At 40.4% G+C, this 21,642-nt stretch overlaps 1 protein-coding gene and 1 long non-coding RNA gene across 2 annotated transcripts in view; one reads left to right on the forward strand and one right to left on the reverse strand.

Annotated features, from left to right (window-relative positions):
- LOC132102717 (2-oxoisovalerate dehydrogenase subunit beta, mitochondrial-like) overlaps positions 1-21,642 on the forward strand; it is a 486,592-nt gene that overhangs the window by 452,589 nt on the left and 12,361 nt on the right. The window lies entirely within an intron of this gene.
- Positions 5,643-6,440, reverse strand: LOC132103545 (uncharacterized). Its single transcript, XR_009423395.1, has 2 exons — positions 6,168-6,440; positions 5,643-6,094 (listed from the first exon to the last, which is right to left on the reverse strand). It is a non-coding gene; the product is annotated as an uncharacterized LOC132103545 (long non-coding RNA).

Consider the following 21,642-nt stretch of genomic DNA (forward strand, 5'->3'; position numbering starts at 1 on the left):
CATGCCATGCGATTTTAAATCAATTATTTCCAGGCCTAAAAACGTTTTGAAAAAGTTGTGGAATTGTATTTTTCAAATCTCTGTGTAATAGAGTTATATTTAATCAGGTCCTAAATTTCTGTGGGGGACTATTTGTAGCTATATCGCATGGTTTTAATAATTCTCGCAGCTTTCTTTTATAATGTTTATAATGAGGGGAATTCCTGCATTTATTTAACATAGCTTAGGTTTGAATAATAAAATAAATCAATACAAACTATTAGATTAAATCAATCATTCGAAACAAGCCTTTGAATCCATGAACTCTCTCGGAGCGCGCTTGAAGACTCACATTTCGATCGGGACAGCTGACAGAACTGTCACCTGACTAATCAGGTAATTGTTATATTGTCATAAAAATGTATAATTTGAACACCTTTTAAGTATTTTAAGCCATTTGGTACTAGCGCGCTCCACAGGCTGTATGACAGTATGTGCCCTCACAGTCACATCCAAAGCTCGTATAAAGCTGCCTCGCAAGTATAATATACAAGTTATTTTTCATAGTTTTTTTAGTTTAAGCATCAAATACAAACAATGTGATATCTGATGGGTTTTGACAAATAAAAAAAATAATTAAACAACACTGCGTTGTCAGTGTTGGTGTTGTATCAGACTGTATGTAGACAAATTAATATTAGGGTATATAAAAACAAGCTCAAATGGAGTTAACAAGGTCTTTGGCTGCGAATGAGGAGATCTGTGTTTTGTCCACCTCTGACGAGGATGCAGCCGTGTGGATGTTAGTGCTGATTATACACGAAGGAAAAGTCAGGTATTCCTATGTTTGAGTGCTACAAAGATCCCACAACTCTTGGTCCAAGATGGACAAGGTGGCAGACATCATTTGAACTTTACACGGATGGAAAAGGACTGATAATCGCTGAGGACACAACAGCCGCAGTTCGTCAGAGACGCAGAGCACTTCTTTTGCATCATGCTGGACCTGATGTTCAGGATATTTTCTCAACCCTGCCTAACACAGGAGAGGCTGTTGATTATAACAAGGCCGTTGCAGCTTTGAATGCATACTTCGTTCCATGCGTAAATAATGCGTATGCAAGGCAATCATTTTATAAACTCTCCCAAAACCCCGGAGAGATGGTTCAGCAGTTTACAACGTGTCTCAGACAGGCAGCAAGAGACTGTGCATTTGCGGTTTACATGAATAATCAGATTCAGGATGCCATAGTAGGCAAATGTTCGTCAACATATGTGCGCCGCAGACTTTTGGAGGAGGGACCTAACCTCACACTAGATCGTGCATTGGAGGTTGCTGCGCTCTGTGAACGGATAGAGGAACAGATGGGTGCATCATCAGTTAGTGAGACATCTACACCTGATAAAGAGTCTGTGAATCACGTCTGGAACAAAGGAGGAAAGCAAATGAAAGGGAAATTCAAGGGAAAACAACATGCAGAATGTAGTAAGGAGAATAAACAGTGCTATCGCTGTGGTAATTCTGATCACTTAGGGAGAGATTTAAAATGTCCCACAAGAGGTCAGACATGCCATAAATGTAAAGGACGAGACCATTACTCAAAATTGTGTAAAACTAAAAATGTAAACCAGCAAACAGTAAACCAAGTTGAAGGTCATTACATGAACAATAGACTAAATGTTTGCTTGGGAAATGACAATTTAAAGATGCTTGTATACTCAGATGCAACCAGCAATATCATTGATGAAAGTATGTGGGAAAGACTGAAATCAATGAATATCAAATGCCATTCATACATACCAGAAACAGAGAGGGAATCTGCAGAGTTCATTGTCATCAAAGGGACTGGATAACCGTTATAAGGGAGAGATACTGCTATGAAACTTGGAGTGCTGAAGATAGGCACAAACATCGCAGCAATAACAGACCTCTAACAAACACTTCATTCACAATACCCAAAAGTTTTCCAAGGAGCCAAATCCAAAACAAAACCAAACAAACCACCTTATATATTGACCCAGTGGCACAGCCTTCAAGGCGAATACCATTTAATCTGAGGAGTCCTGTGGAGGAAAAGATAAAATAACTTCTAAAAATGGACATCATAGAAGAAGTGAATGAACCTACACCATGGGTTAATCCAGTTGTAATAGTGCCAAAAGCCAATCGAGCAATCATCAGAGAGCGATATCCCATCCCCACTGTCGATGAGCTCTTACAACGCATGAACGGATCCATATTCTTTAGCAAGCTAGATCTAAAGTGGGGATACCATCAACTGGATATGACACCACAGTCTCGTCAGATTACAACATTTGCAGTCCACAATGGGGTAATGGGTTCATTTTTGGAGTATCGTCTGCAAGTGAGCAATACCAACATGAGATAGCGTCTACCCTTGCTGGAATAGAGGGAGTTGAAAACATCTCAGACGATGTGATTGTTCATGCAGCTGATCAGGAAACACATATGCAACGTCTACATGCCGTCATGAAGCATTTGAGAGAGTGCGGCCTAACCCTGAATCCTTTAAAATGTCAGTTTGGCATGGATCGCTTAAATTTCTTGGGAATTCTGCTCACACAAAAATAATTGTATTGGTGCCACTGAGGAGAGAGTCAGAGCTGTGGCAGAGGCCAGAGAACCACAAAACGCTTCAGAAGTTCGATGCTTTCTTGGACTCGTCAGTTACAGCAGTAGATTTATTCCACAATTTGCAACACTAGCGGAGCCCTTGAGACGTCTTACCAGAAAAGACTCTGAGTTTGTCTTTGGTCCAGAACAGAAAAACGCATTCAATGATCTAAAAAAGGGAACTTGCAAGAGCAGGGACTTTAGCGTACTCCGACAAGGACGATCCAACGCAGGTCATCGCTGATGCTAGCCCTGTAGGGTTGGGTGCTGTATTGACGCAGCATCAAAAAGGACAAATGGTGACAGTTTGTTACATCAGTAGAAGTCTATCAGACTGTGAGAGACGTTACTCTCAGACTGAGAGGGAGGCCCTTGCCCTTGTATGGGCCCGTGAGAGGCTACACCCCTATGTGGCAGACAGTTTGATTTGGTCACAGACCATAAGCCATTAGAGTCAATATATGGTCCACATTCCAAGCCCTGTGCCCGTGTGGAGCGATGGGTTTTGCATCTTCAACCATACAACTTTAAGGTTGTTTATGTTTCTGGAAAAGAAAACATTGCTGATCCATTATCACGACTCCTGGGAATGAGAGAAAAACACTCACATGAATCGGATGAGTGTGTGAGATTTGTGGCCGTCAGCGCCACCCCAAGATCCCTGACTACAAGGGAAGTGGAGGAAGCTTCAGAAAGAGATTCAGAACTCACAGAGCTCAGAAACGCAATAGAGAGTGGACATATTGAAAGGTGTATGACGTATGCACCTGTAGCTAATGAGCTGTGTGTTGTAGGGTTTTTAGTATTACATGGAATGCGCATTGTTCTGCCGAAAAAAACTACATGCACAAGCTAAAGCTGTGGAAAGATTTTGCAAATCATGTCATGGTTGTCAAATAGTGTCTCGCCCTGATGATCCAGAACCACTGCAGCCCTCACCATTGCCAGATGGACCATGGCAAGATCTAGTAGTCGATCTACTTGGACCGTTGCCATCAAAACACTCAATTCTAGTTGTAGTGGATTATTACAGTAGGTATTATGAGTATGACATACTAACCTCCACCACCGCAACAAAAGTGATTGATAGTCTTGAGGATATATTTAGCCGACATGGACTTCCACTCACACTGAAGTCCGACAATGGACCTCGATTCAGGTCAGATGAATTCAAGGATTTTGGTGTGGCAAACGGAATCAAACACCTGAAAATGACACCTAAATGGGCACAAGCAAATGGCGAAGTTGAGCGCCAAAATGCTTCAATCATGAAACGAATCAGAATTGCACAGTCAGAAGGACTTGACTGGCAAAGAGAATTCAGGAAGTATGTCACAGTGTGCAGAGGAATTGTGCATAATACCACCGGCAAAAATCCAACTGAGTTTCTAGTCAATAGAAAGATGAGAGGCAAGCTACCTGATCTTACATCTGTGGATACTGATCTTGAAGTTCACGACTACGATGCAGAGAAAAAGGGGAAATATAAACTGTATGCGGGGAATTCGTAAAAAAAAATATGTAGAGAGAGAGAAGCAGAAAACACCTCATCTCCCTCCTCTAGGGGCGGCGTTTAAATTTAGCCTTGCTGTTTCGATAAATGTCCATAAATGTATACATTTCCATACATGTCATTTATACAAGTCAATTCAGTGGTAGAGTTACACTCATGAGACACTGCACTTATTTGCAATCACAAAAATATGTTATTTGTGTGTGCTTTAAGGCCTTGCCTGTGAAACACTTTATTTGCATGCTGTAGTTGTGCTGTTCTAACATGTGCTTATTTAGAGCGTGTCCACCCAAAGTGTCCACACACTAAAATTCCGGTCAAACAGTACCTGATTATTTAGTTATATTAGTTAACATCTGTTTGTGCTAATACTGTCAAAAACACACAAGGTTTATATATAAACACCGTTAATTATGTATAAAGTGAAAGTAAACAGGCAAGAGAGAAATGGGTGCGTGCATCTCTTAAAGTGTGTACTAACTATTACACAATATTCTCATACCTCATTCTCAGTACATGCTTTATTTTTTTGCATCCCTCTCTGACCAGCAGTTAAATATAGTCCGCTGTGCAGCGCTTTCTTCATTTTTGGCGTTAATATTAACCGTGTGCTCTCCCATTCAAACACCACTCGCTTGTTTTGGTGAAAGTGCAACTCATTGGTTGGGCGTTACCAATCGGTTCAATGGAGGGGGAGTATTTTTTGTCTGATTTATTATGACATACTCATATTTGATTAGGAACAAAATTATTTTTACAAAATAAATGAATTCTATTATTTCATATTATATTTTTCATTTGATCTACTGTGATTTTCATGTTGAAATATTGGGGGGGTTGTAACTGATGGATTTGAATATTGGGGGGGGGTTACCTCCCCCCCATCCCCCCCATAAACTACGCCCCTGAAGAGACCACATCTGCTGTGACTGAAGTGGACAATGCTGGTAGATCCACTGAGGTATGATGCATACCATTATGATGTATGGCCCCTTTTTGCATTAGAGTAACAAACTGTCATTGTCCTTTCATAGTACATACCTAGGGATTTGCCCACTGATGAGGGTCCTTCAGCCTCAAACAATCTTAGCAGGGTAAGAACTTGTGTCCATATTTTAATTTTATTGTCTGACCAAACAATCTCATTTATTACATTTTTCCACCTTAGTTTGCAGCAAAGGAGCTGTATAAGGTCCATCTTCAAAAACAAATAAGAAAAAGTGACATGGAGATGGACCTTATACAGCTTCAAATGGAAGAGAAAAGGCTCCTCATTAAAAAAGCAGCACTTGAAATATAATTACTTGAGAATCGCCTTAAGGTGAGAACTTGTCTGAATATTAATCTGTTGCATGTCAAAAGTGGTCTGTCTGTCTGTCTGTCTCTATCTATCTATCTATCTATCTATCTATCTATCTATCTATCTATCTATCTATCTATCTATCTATCTATCTATCTATCTATCTATCTATCTATCTATCTATCTATCTGTGTGAAGCAATATAAAAAAAAACATTTTAATGAATTGTACTTTTATTGTTTTTCAGGAAATGAAGAAATAAACTGCCTGGCAGACCAGTGCAAAAAAAACTAATAAAAGTAATTTTGACAAATCCTGTCTCTCAAAAGTCTTCCGTCTCTGTTGGCCTCTAAAATCTGTCGGTGTTCCTCTGGACCATCTTCCTCAATACAAGGAGGGTTGCTCTCTCCTCTTACAGTGGCAATATTGTGAAGCACAACACAAGCCACAATAATGTCGCATGCCCTCTCTGGACTAACCCGGAGCCCACGCAGACACTGAAACCGAGATTTGAGGATCCCTATAGTCATCTCCACCTTGGCCCGTGTTCGGCTGTGAGCCAGGTTAAACCGTGTCTGTGGTCCAGGCTCAGGTTCAGGGTAGGGTGTCATTAAATAGGGCAGACAAGGGTATCCTCTGTCCCCCAGCAAGTAACCATTGTACTGTCCTGTAATGATTGAAGTGTACAACACAAATATAGAAAAAACGAAAAAACAAAAATTGTATAAAGCAAATTATACCCTGCTGAAATGTCTGGCATAATGATGACTCGCGGAAAATTCTGGCATCATGCACAGATCCTGGCCATTTTGCCTCGACATTGGTGATGATTTGGGTTGCCTCACATATTACCTATAGTTAGTGGAAAAAGTAATGACTTTGATGATTTTAAGAAGGGGAAAAAATTAAGTTGTTACCTGCACATTGATACTTTGAATAGATTTCCTATTAACATAGTCTCCCTCATTTACTGATGGAGCTTTAATAGGAATGTGAGTGCCATCAATGCACCCAATTACATTTGGAAACCCTGAAACAGAAAGTTATGGAAGTATGAAGTGTGTGCATAATGAATACATGTATAGATATTAATAATATGACTAAATTTTAAATATGCGTCATATATTTTACTACAAAGGACAAACCTGCCACTCTGTGGAATTCGTCTTTAATAACAAGCAGAGGTTTATGGCCAGGGAACTGTACAAACGTGGGTAACAACTGTTTAAGTGCCAGACACACTGTACGAACGGCTCTACACACAGTTGCCTTTCCCACATGCTCTGAATCGCCCACACTGTACAAAAAATGGCCAGACGCAAAAAACCTAAGTGCTATGCACAGAATGTTTTCTGTGCTAAGCGCAGAGCCGCGGTTTGTCACATTTGCGATATATGGTTTTAAAAGACGTGTTAAATAAACTAATGAATCTTTTGAAAAACGATAACGCTCGTTTAAATATTCATTAGGGTATGCAAACACATCAATACGCGGTCTTATAGCCCTCTCCCGACGAAAAAAACCTCGTATAATTTGTGCTTCTACGTCCACAGGATCCTCGTCAAAAGGGCACGCCATGCTCACCAACCTTCTGAAACGAAGTTACACTGAAACATAACCTGCTCTCGAGCAGGTTATCTTCAGAGAGTCAGTTGCTATGGTTACATACATACCCAGAAAGTTACCTCTGTTTTTGGAACCGAACGTTGAGGTTATCCACTAACTGACCCTTAAACATACCCAGGTATGTCACATAACCTGCTTTCTGGAATACCCCACTGGTAACACTGCTTCTGCGTTGTTTCGACCAAGTGTATAGTGTAAATATTGGATATGGGTCACTGGTTTTCAGAAAAAAGAGATATAGTCAACATATCAGAATTGAGCAGAGTAAATGCGGCCTTAATTACAGGTTCATGTCCATCATCTGCAATTTGGTGGATCAAAAAATAATTAAATATTTTTTACAAAAAGCACATGACAAATTGTATGTGTTTTGACCTTGCAGTGCTGCATACACACAGCAGAACACATATAACACAGTTACAAGGCCATTAGTCTAATATTACACACAGGCTACAGGCCTTAAATGAGGCATGCAGAAGCCTTTGAAATTGTATCTGTTTTTTATATGCTATGCTAATAAATACTCTTGTGTTCTGTCAGTGTAAAATGTTAGTTTTGGTCCTCAGGCTTCCTTTGCTCTGGAGGAAGGAGAAAATAGAATATGTATCTTAAGTATAACATGATGGATGGAATAAGTAAAACAAATGTAGCAACTTTCATCACTGAAAAGACATCATCTCATTAATCCTATCACACTATGTGGATTTATTGAAGACCAAATGCTAAGTGCAAATGTGATTATTGCCAGATGAAGTACACTGTGGACTTTCTTTGTGATAAACCTTTGTTTTTTTGTTTTTTGAAAAGAAGGAGGCCCTGAATGGACACCAGATGTGTGACTTGAATGTGTGCACATATCAAGTTAAGTCTCCTTGCATGCTGTGGATGAAGGAGTGAGAATGTGGGAATAGGCAGGGTGGAGCTGATGGACATTCTTCACTGCTTTTATGACTGCTGCATTCCTTCTATAAGGAAATGAACATGAATGCAAACAGCTGCTTCATGTCTATTGTATTTCAGTTGACTCTCATCATCTTCAGCACATCCCAGTCTGTCCTCTTCAACTTCTTCAGTTGAGAAGTAGTCATAATTGACAGACTAAACTCCTCACCCTAACTAATCCTGACACAACTGTAAATATAGCTGCAAGCAACAAATGACCACAACAGAAAGAAGGAATAGATCATGTGGATGCTGTGTCCTCAGATTGTCCTTGTGTCAATGAGTGCAAAGTGCTTTTTAATAGTAAGTAATGTAGTTGTTAATGGTGGGTTTTAATGCTATTTCAGACATCCTGAGTTATTTACATTGTTAAAGAGTTGGATTATCATGCTAAATACTGTATAGCCAAAGTTCCAAAAAACGAGTTACACTTATTTCTGTGCCAAATACATCTCTTCCAGGTGCATATAAATTTTAAAGAAAGGATGTTTTTTTTTCTGGATATTTCACCCTGAAGAGCATGTCCACACAGCAACCAGAGCGAGAGCAAGAGCAGCCCATCAACATGCTTCATTCGGGTTAGGGAAGTTGGCAGCGCTGCACAGGACTTGTTCAAATAGAATGTCTTTAAAGAAGTGTGTTTTTGTTCAGCCGTCATAAGCAGTAGTAAGCAAAACAGCATAACATTTCTGTGTTTTGTTGGCAATTGGCGTGTTAGTGCTCGCAACTCTTTAGCCCGCCCCACGGCACACCTCCAGGAGCTCGCTGTTTTCGGAGAAAATCGAAAAGCTGTATGGATCTTTCTTTTATGAATCTGATAAAAATGAAGACTCTTTGGAGATATGAAGGATGCAATATGAGGTACTCAAGATTAACATAAGATTGGCAGAAACTGTGTGTGTTATTTACTATTTTAATTTAGGCATGTGTAGGATTAAATAATCTAAAATATGGTCATGCAGAATAAGCCGTTAATATGTGCTTAAGTACTAATAAACAGCCAACATGCTAGTAATATGCATGCTATATAATAGTTAGAATTAATCCTTAACATGAAGTGTTACCAAACCCCGAAATAGAAGCCACATATAAATGCAGTGGTAAGATCGACATAATACCTTATATAGCAGTTTGATGCCTGAAAGTGTTAGGGAAGAGAAATAAATATCTTGAATACGTAGTCGTAATGGCCATCCATGCCAAATTTATTTCTCACAATTGACTGCAAGCTCACATTAAGATGCCTCAATCTAATCAAGAACCAGTTAGTAAAACCACATCCCCATCCTACATCTAGTCTTGTTCAATAATCAGTTTCATTCAGATGTACATCAGAATATGAAAAAAAAGATCTGTATATTTCTGCAACTCCAAATCATAATGCTTATCTATCTCTACAAGCAGTTTCAATCTCGTGTCCAAGCCTAAATCCCTAACCCACTAGCTCTAAATCCCAACCCAAAGTGGATCCTACAGAGTAAATCCACATATGTTGTCAATGCTGGTCCATGTATGCTGATAAGGACAATGTTTTGATTGGCAATAATGTGAATATATATATATGTATATTTTCCCCTCCTTTTTTTGCAGATCAGGAAAAACAAACCACTTGTAACCCCAAGAGCCCCATAGTCCCATTTGAAAATTATGATTGCATAAAGAGACCAGTGGAAAGTAAAGCATGTCTATGAATTAGTGGGTGGTTGATAGATGCTTCAGAGATTGAGCAATGGCTGTAATCAAAAACACTTAGGTGCAGCTGATCATTGAAGCAGCAGGAGGCAGTCTGATCTCAGACACAATGACTCTGCAGAAGACTGTGCAATGAGGTCATTAGCAACCATGATCTTGTCCAGAAGATTGCAGCACAGTCAAGAATCCTACGATCTGTACATCTGGGGAGCACACCTTGACCCTTCCAATCTATTCAGAGGGTTGTGCCCGTTGGTGCCTCCCAAACTTGACATAATGTTTACAGTGGTTGAAACAATTATGTGCATCATAATAGAAAACATATTGCACACATGACACCAGTTTTGTAGGGCAGTGGTTATACGAGTCGTGAGAGGGGTATGAGTGTATGGTAGAAGCTTTGCAGGATTGTTATTTACTGTCGGTGAGATGGCTAGCTCAGTGTGGCTGGATGCCTTTCTCTCAGACAGGAAGCAGCTGCTCTGCAGTTTTTTTCTGGATTCGGGATTACATTTTCTAAAAGCATGTCTAATTAAATTGAAAACAAAACTTTAAGAGTGACTTTAATAATGTCTGATTTTTTATTAAAAAAATACAATAAGAGACTTATGAAATGAATGAAAACTGTGGTAATTAAAGACTTAAAACATTAAAAATTTAATCAATCTTTTAAAATGCAATAAAATCAAAATGAAATAGTTGAATAAAGTGTGAAATTCCTTTATTTATTTTTTTTATAATTGTATCATTATTGATATTATTACTCACGTCTTCATATACTAACATGTCAGACACAGAAATTCTGCCTGCATTTTGCATCATGGAAATCATAGGGGACTACATAATTGTAATCAATTTATGTAAAGCTTAACATGAACTTATAATGAAAATGCATGCAATTCTGCATTGTTTGTAGCTATGTGGCAATCAAACTTGCACACTAAAAGCACTATATGCTCCAGATTTTGCCTCTAAGCTCTGACTCTCTCCCACTCTGTTTTTCTGGTTCCTGCATGTGTTTTAGTGTAAAATCCTGTGACTTTATATGGTCGTTAGTGAATGCCCCACATACTTTGTCATTAGTTATTCAGATATCACTTGTTGCTTTACAGGCATTAGATGCACAGCTGTTGTCTGGTTTAATGTGATGCATGATATGATCCCTGTAAAATAAAATCAAAAACACTCCTTGGATGTGGCTCATGAAAACTGGCATTTCCTCCTAAAACTTGGCTACAAATAATTTGGCTTTTAACAACAGGTAAAGCTTGCACTGTTGGTTAAAACCAGGATTGGCAGTGAAATCCAGATCTAGAAGTGCCAAATTCAAAAGTCCACAGCATTGCACACAACCCAAAGAGGAACTTCATCACTGTAAATCACATTGGCATGTCTGCATGTGCTCAGATCATACTTCAAAGGCATGGAGCCCCTCACTATCCTCACCCAGAAGCAAGGTATCCCCCACCTCCTTTCCTTTGCCACAGGAGAGAGAAGAGATTGTGTGAAAGCAAAAGAGAGAAAGGGGGGATATATCCTGCTGGCTGGGGTTTGATGTGGAAGGAGGCATTGTGGAAAGTGCAGCGACCCCAGACATAGGCTGACGGGATGGGGAAGCCCGCATGAAATTGCTTAAGTGATAGACACAACAGCAAAGAAGCCTCAGCCAACAGGGCCTCTCAGCTCTCACAGAATCTCACAGTAATGCTCATGAGCCGGCCATGTGCGCCCTATGCAGCACAACACGAAGAACATCAAAGGTCTCGACTTGCTCCACTTTTAAATGAGATCATGCAAGCTTTTTTTGTGTGTGCAGCTTCACAGCTGTTGGAGATGATGAGTGATGGCAGGACGAGTATTTGTGGAGATCCTTCTTGTCCCGCAGGCTCTCCCACATCTGCACATGTTGGCCCCAGTCAGCTGGTGACTCTGACATCTTTGTTAAGATTCACTGCCACAATATAAAATGAGTAACTGCCAAATTCAGTTCTCATGAATTATCCATGCCATGTTTTTTTTCTTTTTTTTTTTCTTGATGATCTTGAAAAAAAGAGCCACTGTTTTATGTTTAGCGATGTATTAAAGTACTTCACCAATCAGCCGAGTCATTCCACAAAACCAGTACGATTTGAGTCCCTCGGACCTTTTTAAGTTTATTTTATCTACTGGGTCACCAAAATCTATTTTTAAAATCTTTTTGTATTAATTGAAATGTCTTCTTTAATAAACCTCTTTTTAAGGTTTGTTCTAGACAACAGACATGACATTTTTCAAGATGGGTAAACTGAAAATGTTTTAAAAACCTGATTTCTGAAATATTTAAAATTATTTATTTGAGATGGGTTCAGTCACACTCAAGGATTTAGACAAAAGAAGAAGCCAATTGACAATACAATTCCTGGGTCACATTTTAGCTTGAAAACCAATTTTCACTATTAAAGTGTAACTAAACCCCTGCTCAGAGCCTGACTCCACCCACTGACAATATTTGAAAAATGCTGAAAAGTGGGCAGATCACAGCGGAGATAGAAGGGACGAACCTAGGGCGGGGCTGAGCGAGTGCGGCGTGATCCTGAGACCCGCAGTGACGGATTGATTGACAGCTGCTGTCAGAGACGCTAAAATGGAGAGTGACTGTAATGACGCAAGTAGCTTTGCAACAGAGCGATCATTTGAAGTAGAGGACTTTTCTCCCCCACTTTTACCTGAAATGGAGGGTGTCGAGGTGTCTGTTCATATCAATTCGAGCCGCTGGCTCAAACTGCAGTCTTAACTCCCTCACCGCGTCGCTTTTCAGCGCGAGCTGTGTGGAGAAGCCCATTTCCACCTCCATTGCGTTGGAGAAGCAATCCCTTGTAAAACGCAGTTTGCACACCCGAACTTGTGGTCTTCCAGGCCAAATGCATGCAACCACTGGCGCTTAATTTTAAAGTCTGCTGGTAAACTATGCAGTCCAGCAGTGCTGTCACAACCAGCAACACACCTCCGTACCATCCTGACCACTGTACTAAATACAGAAAAATCTACGCTAACTTGAAGATCTAAATAACTATATGATTGCTATGCTAAATAGATGCTATATTAGTCTATCCTGGTCGTTACCAATACTCGCAATTCCAGCTCCTGACTCACTACAGTGATTTTGATGGTTTTATACTGCCAAGGGCGTGGTAGCTCGTACCAAGGGGCGTGGTGAGCTGGAAACCGCTTACGTCACTTGCCACCGCAACATCCAATAGGAAAAATCAACTGCAGTAGCCACCGTTCAACCTGAAGAGGGCAGCACTCACACGTTTTTACACCATATATTGTAGAATTAAAACACTTTATACTCAAATGTCAAAAAAGTTACTCAGATCAATGAACAGCACTAATAAAGCCCCATTCTTATAGATCATTAACTAAAAAAAGTTGGTTAAGGGTTTAGTTACTCTTTAACTACGACTTGGCCTCAGTAAACTCCTAATTTGTTGCTTTTTAATAGTAAGTAACGTAGTTGTTAATGGTGGGATTTAATGCTATTTCTAAAAACATGACACATTTTATCTATATATTAGATCTGATCTGATCTTTTTTCAGTGGACCACCTATTTTGTCATGTCCCTCATGGCTTTCTATGAAAGTGTACTTGGGATATGAATAATAAAATTAGAAAAAGTCCATACATTTTGCAATTCTCATGAATATCTATCTATACATTTTGCTGGTAATATTTTTTTTTTCAAAGTAAATTAATTAATTATTCAATAAAATCATATTATTTAGCTCCGTACCTCAGTAGCCCCTCAACCCCGTTACACAAATCATTCTCCCCCATAAAAATAATGAACTGATCCTTACATGACATTATTAATAGGCACTGGCACCATATAACTCTTCTGAACAACATTGTGAGCATACACAGGCAAGTTACCACCTTCTTTTATAACTATAACATTATTAATATTGTGATATTGTGGTTGTCAAGCTTGACGTCTCAATCCCGTTACAATAAATGGAACCGTAAGCGGATGTTCTAAGAAGTCACGTCACATTCCAATTAAGGTCTAGCCAATCGGCTCTCAATACGGGGATATAAAAGTGCACTACTCACATCTTATTGTGTTTTGCAGATACTGCTGCTGTTGTTTCTTGCTCAAGCTGTCACGTGATTTATCGCTTTACTTTCCCTGGGTTATTTGTATATAGTTACGTTTGTTTCCTGCAAACTATTGCGAGTTTGACATTCCTTTCAAGATGCACACGGGATCGTTGGCATTGCTCGGTGTCGCGGTGAATGTTTGCGGTCGTTTGTGTTGGATGATATACAGGCTTTGGAGTTTTCTCGGCTGAGGATGTGAAACATTGGCGGAGTTCTGAGTGCTTTCCAGGGTTTCCAGGTTTTCTCTAAACTGCCAATTACTACTAAAAACTAGCCCAATCGTGTTTTAAAAAGGGGTTCCCCTGTAGAATTCACATTCCAAGGGCTAAATATGACATTATTGGGGTCACCTCAACCTGCGGACAGGAAAAGAAACCTGCAGCAACAGTGTTAAAAGAGCCCAATTTCACTGAAAAAAAAAAAAAAAACCTTGGCAACGCCGGTGCTTTCAGAGCTGTTGCGTTGCGCTGCTTGGGTCTCCATTAACAAAATATTTCATCTGTACACTCACGTGAACCTGCATGAATGAGGTTTCATTCGCATCTATCTACAATTCCTGAATGCTTTGCACTGGAATGGGGTAAGTATTAAGACTTAAGTCTCTCCTGTCGCGTAGACCATTCTGCAAAGAGGTCTTCGCTGTCTATTTCTGCACCAGCATCCTCTGAATAAGAGCATGAACGTAACTGGACACATTTTGTTGCTAAGCTCAAACACTAAAGTTAATCATTTCATCATACGTTCGTATAATCTGCCAAGGCCTTTCTATAGTATGTTTTTATGTACTTCCTATCATAGGTGACTTAATCTCAGGATTTCATAGTAAACTTTACCAATGTCTGGACTTGGAGGTTATATTTACTACTATTTTTAGTTTGTGCACTGTGATTTCATGTCCTGAACAGTGTATGCTCACTCATAACACCTGCTTTAAAGTTCTGCAAAAATCTTTGTGTAAGGACTTTATGCTTTTACAGGAATCAGTAGCCATCAAAGTTTAATTGGCTTGTAAGGCATCATTGTTAAATGTAAAGCGTTTGTATCCTTCTACAATGGTAAGGTATCAAGATTTATTTTTACATCTTTGTCCTAGTCCATACATTACTAATATTTGCGATCTGGTTTCTTTTTAAAAGTTCACTCGTCGGGTTCATATGGTTAAATGGAGTCTCAAGTTTTGCGGGAGTTAGCCAGAGAATAGTTCTGTTTTACAGTTCCAATATTTATGCTTGTGTTTTATGCATTCACAGAGTTGACCCGTAGCCACTCCTTTGTTATCTTGGCTGTGTGCATAGAGTTGTTGTCCTGTTGGAAGGTGAACCTTCACCCCAATCTGAGGTTCTGAATCATTATCATTAATGCTATCTCAATATTTTGGTGCACTGAGCTTTTCTTCTACTCTGAGTCCCTCAATCCATGTAGCTGAAAAACAGCCCCATAGTATGAGGCTGTTTGCAGCACATTTTACTTTGCAGGTTATGAGCAGAGCTGATTTCCTTCAAACATGATGCTTGTAATTGGGCATTATAAGACAAGAAAGGAGAGGATTGAGTCTTGCCACACCGTCATAAAGCCCAGATCGGTGGAGTGTTGCAGTGACGATTGTCCTTCTTTAGCTTTTTCCTATCTCCACACATAATCATGAAGGTGGAGAATGATCAGGTTTTATTGGTCACCAGTCTAACCAAGGCCCTTCTCCATCAGTTGCTCAGTTTGGCCTGGAGGCCAGTTCTAGGAAGAGTCCTGGGGCCTGTTTCACAAAATAGGTTAAGTGAAAACTGAATATGTTAACCCTGAAATGAGGGAAACTCTAGGTTTTCGGTTTCAGAATCAAGTTTGTCAAACCTGAGAAAGCAGGGTAAGTCAAGCCCGTTTCTGAAAGAGAGGTAACTTACTCTATGAACCTAACCTGGTCTGGAGCAGGTTTTCTTCGGTAAACCCAGAGTTTCTTTTGGTCCCCTCCCCCTTTTTAAACACTTCATTGATGCAAGCTGGAAAAATGCTCTTCTTACCAAGTGTTTTTTTTTTCTTATCCCCCCAAAGTATAGATATATATAAAAAAAGGTTGATCTAATAATGGGGGGATCTAAATTAAGTGCATTTTACTTAAGTAAAATTATATGCCAGTGTGGAAATTAAAATAATTTTAATGCAAATGGAAACAAGATTATTCGAGTGTCCATTACTAAGTGCAAATCTACTGTAGCTCCGCCCTCCATCGACACATAAGGTTAAATGTGACACATGTATGAATAATGGTTTCAATGGTGTAGGCAGTAATGTTATGGGCATGGAAAACTAGCTTGTAATGCGATTGATTGGGTTAGAGTCCGGCTTTTGCCAACCTCGTTCTTCTCACTTTTCCCATCACGTCACATTAGAATTTATTTTCAATAAAAATTAACAAAATGTTCTAAAAGTGGAAGTAAAGTGCCTAACGAGTGTTTAATAATGATGAAACTATTTATAATAGTAATAAATATAATTTACAATCTGTTATTGCATCCTGTTAATGTATAACAATACTGAGGTGCAAATGGGCCTAGTATGTATCTGCCAGTATAAAGTATAACTAGCATCGAATTACCATTTACACATAGCCTGTTGCAAAGAACTGCTACTTTTACATGGTGAATAGAATATATCACAATTTTCACTGTACATTTTTTCTGTAAATATCATCTACTTGCACTTAGCCTACTGTAAATAGGATCTATTGCTAAGAAAGTATGTTAATTCCACTAAGTGTAAATAGCCACTGCCATATTTTTCTTACTCTACTGGCAGATCATTTGTAAAAGAAAAAATGCACTTAAAATATTAATATTTTATTTTTTTTGCACATAAGATACCATATGATGATTAGCTATTGGTTCATTAACCGAACGTTCTCCCCAATTTCACCTGTGATATTATAACACGGATAAGAATTACATTTGCTTTGAGTCTGAAGTATGCAGACAGCTTTTTGGCGGGAGCTGTTGCCATGGTGAATCGTAATATCGGCGCTCCATTGATACTGGCTTTTTATAGTTGTGGTGCACGCGCTTAACTCAGAGTCAGTCAATGTATGGTTGATCAAACCAACTAATTTCAACTGTTCTGAAACCGAAAACTCTGAGTTTCCCCATCTCAGGGCAAGTCAACTCAAGAGTTTAAGTTTAAACTCAGAGTTGGTTGAACCTCCTTCGTGAAATGGGCCCCGGGTTGTTTCAAACTTGTTCCATTAAGGGTAACTGTTAAGTTCTGATCCATTTCTTGTGCAATTCCCCACTTGAAAAGGACAGCCCCTCCACATGAAGATCTTAACTGGATTTCACTCAATAAATAGCCATGGGAACAGTTGTTTGTCTTTTATTTACAATTCCTTGATAGCAGTAAACAGGTGAAAAACCTCAAGAGAGATGACAAAAACAAGTTATTTGAGTTGACAGCCAAATTAAAAACAATTCACCTCAGATAAACGCAGTACTGTCATTATAAAATACAAGGTTTCCACTTTTAAGCAGTATTTTCATAGTAAATAATTATTCTAAGGTATCATTGTAGCCACACAACTAGATATGCTTTACCAAAACAAATCAATTGGCATTTTAATTTTCAAGATGTATATTTTCTTATCTTTTAACCAAGTATCTTTAGCCAAATATTTTAGACTATGAGAACTTGGTTTATTAAGATTTCTACAAAGTTTACTTTTAACCCTTTCAAACATTCTTTGTCAAACAAGGAATTTGGCTTTTCTTACTTTTCCTTTATACCCCACAAACAACATTTGAAATTACAAATACCACTGCAAAAGTCCTTTCAAAGTCAACAAGAGTTAAGAGTTTGTGTATTCCAGAGTACCATTAGCACTGCTTAAGTCAGTCTAGCCAAACATGGACAATATGGCACTTACCGGCTGTCCTTCACAGTTTTGTGGAGGGCTTGGTGTTGCATGGTCATCTTGATGACAAAGTTCAATTTTGAGTGTCATGGCCATGGCTGTGAATACTTATGTACATGTGATTTATTTTATTTTTTACATTTTTTATAAATAAGCAAAGATTTCAAACAAACTTCTTTCAGATTGTTGTTATGGGGTATTGTTTTTAGAATTTTGTGGAAAATAATTTAATCAATTTTGGAACAAGGTCGTAACATACCAAAATGTGGAAAAACTCAAGCGCTGAGAATACTTTCCGGATGCACTGTACAGTACAGGGGTGTTGTATGTTTGTGGAAAACCAGAGACTGTGTGCTTCATGTGCTTCTCCATGTGGAGATCTTGAAAGTGGTGTGGGTCAGATATTGAATGCCACACAAGTTAAATGTTGTATTTTGATGACCTATCTAGTCAGTTTATAATCTTCTAATGTATACTATGTTATTGTTGTTTTAACTGCAGTCGGGCTAATAAAACTCAGTTCAATTGCATTTTATATCTGTTGTCTGTCTTGGTCACATAATGAAATAGTGTTTATTGAAAATCTTTTAAAATTACAGTGAATTTGAGTAAATAAAACAACTGTTTATATGTTAAGCAGTATTTGTCTCTTCAACCCCCTTAACATCTTTAACTCCGTTACCCTAGTCTCAACCCTGTCACACCTACATTTTTATATTTATATATATATTTTTTACATTTATGAAAAGTAATTTAATGTTTGCTGAACTCAGTCTGAAATGTTCAGAGAAATCATAAGAAAACTTACTTTAGTTCAATCTCTGAAGTCAACCCACTTCTTTAAACAAAAATGATGAGGTTGCTCACAAAAATAATAATAATAATAATAATGCTGTGGGGTGTTCAGAAAAGTCATATTTTTGGTAAACATTTTACCGGTTTCATGGAATGGCTCAGTCTGCTGAAACACCGTACCTTTACTGCAACCAACTGGAAACTTGGATTCCTTTTTGAGTGCAGTGCCCACATCTTAGAATCCAATCAACATCTTTAAGAAATTACGAAAATATAACAAGTCACTTAAAAGCTTGATCATGTGTTGAAGTAATTGAATGTATGAATTTAAATTTCTTAATATATGGCGGGAATCAAGTCAAGTCAAGTTGAGCTTTATTGTCATTCCACTACATGTGTAGACATACATCCATCCATCCATCCATCTTCTACCGCTTATCCGGGGCCAGGTCGCGGGGGCAGCAGTCTAAGCAGAGAACCCCAGACTTCCCTCTCCCTAGACACTTCCTCCAGCTCTTCTGGGGGGACACCGAGGCGTTCCCAGGCCAGCCGGGAGACATAGTCTCTCCAGCGTGTCCTAGGTCTCCCCCGGGGTCTCCTCCCAGTGGGATGTGCCCGGAACACCTTCCCGGGAAGGCGTCCAGGAGGCATCCGGAACAGATGCCCGAGCCACCTCAGCTGACCCCTCTCGATGTGGAGGAGCAGCGGCTCTACTCTGAGCTCCTCCCGGGTGACTGAGCTTCTCACCCTATCTCTAAGGGATCGCCCAGCCACCCTGCGGAGAAAGCACATTTCGGCCGCCTGTATCCGGGATCTTGTCCTTTCGGTCATGACCCAAAGCTCATGACCATAGGTGAGAGTAGGAACGTAGATTGACCGGTAAATCGAGAGCTTCGCCTTGCGGCTCAGCTCTTTCTTCACCACGACAGACCGGTACATCGACCGCATTACTGCAGAAGCTGCACCGATCCGTCTGTCAATCTCCCGTTCCATCCTTCCCTCACTCGTGAACAAGACCCCAAGATGTAGACATACAGTGGAACGAAATATAATATTAAGTATAACAAATATAAAATTAAGAACCAGTCTCAATGCCATCAATGTCATCATTTAGTGCCCCTAATGTTGTTCTAAACCTGCATGACTTGCTTTCTTCTATGAAACACAAAAGAAAACAATTTGAAGATTTCTCTAGTCAGGCTGCGCAGGGAACTAAAGCTTACAAGCTTCAAAAAGCAAGCAAAAGTGCCTTTGTCTTAAAGGCTTGTGTGATGTAAGCCTTCTGAAGTCAAACAGTATAAAAACGTTGTTTGAGAAACGACCAACATTGTTATTCACTGAAAGTACTGATGACCAATTCATGAACATATCATTATTTTGTTATTTTCAATGAATTGTTTGATCCAGTTCACAAAAAAACTCTCAATCTGTCATTCACTGTAACGAATTAAACCTCGGCGGACAACCGGCGGACAATCAAATAAGATTTAATAATGACAAAATAATGACAAAACAGGGCGTCAGCCCTCACGAACGACTGACGCGCACAAATAAAAACCAAACACAACTAAAACCCAGGCCTGGTCCTCTCTCGTCCGTCACTGTCGTCGCTCCAGTTTTATATCCTTCCATCTCCTTCGTGGGACTCGAGACCGGTGGGTCGAGCAGGTGCCGCTCATTTCCAATCACTCCACCGGCCTCGCTCCTGTTCCCACGTCTCTCGGCCCCGCCCCACTCATCACATAACCCCATCGCCCCTCGCAGGCCGGGGGGTACTCCCGAGACTGCGCTCCCTTCCGGGGGGACCGCTCACGGTGACCTGCGGGATCCTGGGGGTAGGACAGACGAGGCGAGAGAAAAGGAAATGGAAGGAGGAGCGACAGAGACGAGAGAGGGGAGAGAGGAGACCAGCTGGGTGATCTCCTCCGCGGTGCCTGGCGGTGGCACTGGACGGCCCTCGGCGGACGGCACGACACTCCTCCGCCGCCCGGTGGACGGCGACGGCTCCTCCGGTTTTGGGCAGCCGGCAGGAGTCCCCCGTTCCCTGCTCCTCCCCGTTCAGGCAGATGGCAGCAGGCTCCGGCCCCCTGGCGTACGGCGCCGACTCCTCCGCTCCCTCATGGACGCCAGCCGCCCCTCAACATCACGGGCGGCCGGCAGCGAGCTCGCCCGTCCCCGACAACTCACTCCAGCCCACCACCTCGAGCGTCCATGGCGGCACACTCCTTCGCCTGCTCGATGGCACCGCGGATTCACCACAGCGGCGAGGGATCTTCAGCAGCGCGTCCCTCCTTCTCCCGGGTTTCGCCACCATTGTAACGAATTAAACCTTCATAATCATCGGGAAGTAAGAGGTGGCAACCGGCGGACAATCAAATAAGATTTAATAATGACAAAATAAAGACAAAACAGCGCAAATAAAAACCAAACACAACTAAAACCCAGGCCTGGTCCTCTTTCGTCCGTCACTGTCATTGCTCCCGTTTTATATCCCTCCATCTCCTCCGTGGGACTCGAGACCGGTGGGTCGAGCAGATGCCGCTCATTTCCAAACACTCCACCGGCCTCGCTCCTGTTCCCACGTCTCTCGGCCCCGCCCCACTCATCAAATTCACAAATCAGATAGATACGGTTCTCGATTTCAAAACATACTGTATTTTACTAAGTTCTTAATGAAAGAAAAGAAACATGTCAACAACCAATGCAATGGTGAAGCTCTTGCTCTCACAGCTAATCTCTCAGCATGATAAGAATAAGACACTCTCACAGATATCACAGGGGAAATTAGATAGATTACTTGACAGTCTTGACAGTGTGAGTTGTCTTCTGCTCAGCCAAAGGATGTGGAAGACCTTAGTTTTTGTCCACTATATGTAATTTTATTAATAAGATTCGGGAGGAGCGCGTCAGATACTTAGCCTAATCAACACAGGTGGACCATAATCAAGTAATCAATCCCATAGTATAAATATCGCTGACTTACCTCTATCCATTGACGGTTTATCAGCATGATGGTTCGCTTCGTCCGTCATCTTACCACAGACCCAATTTTCGTACCAACGAAGAGAGCTACACAGGGGATTTATAAGACCTGCTGCTGCTTTTCTCGGACCCGAGATCATTTCTACCC

The sequence above is a fragment of the Carassius carassius genome, chromosome 24 (genome assembly GCF_963082965.1).
Source record: "Carassius carassius chromosome 24, fCarCar2.1, whole genome shotgun sequence".
NCBI lineage: Eukaryota > Metazoa > Chordata > Actinopteri > Cypriniformes > Cyprinidae > Carassius > Carassius carassius.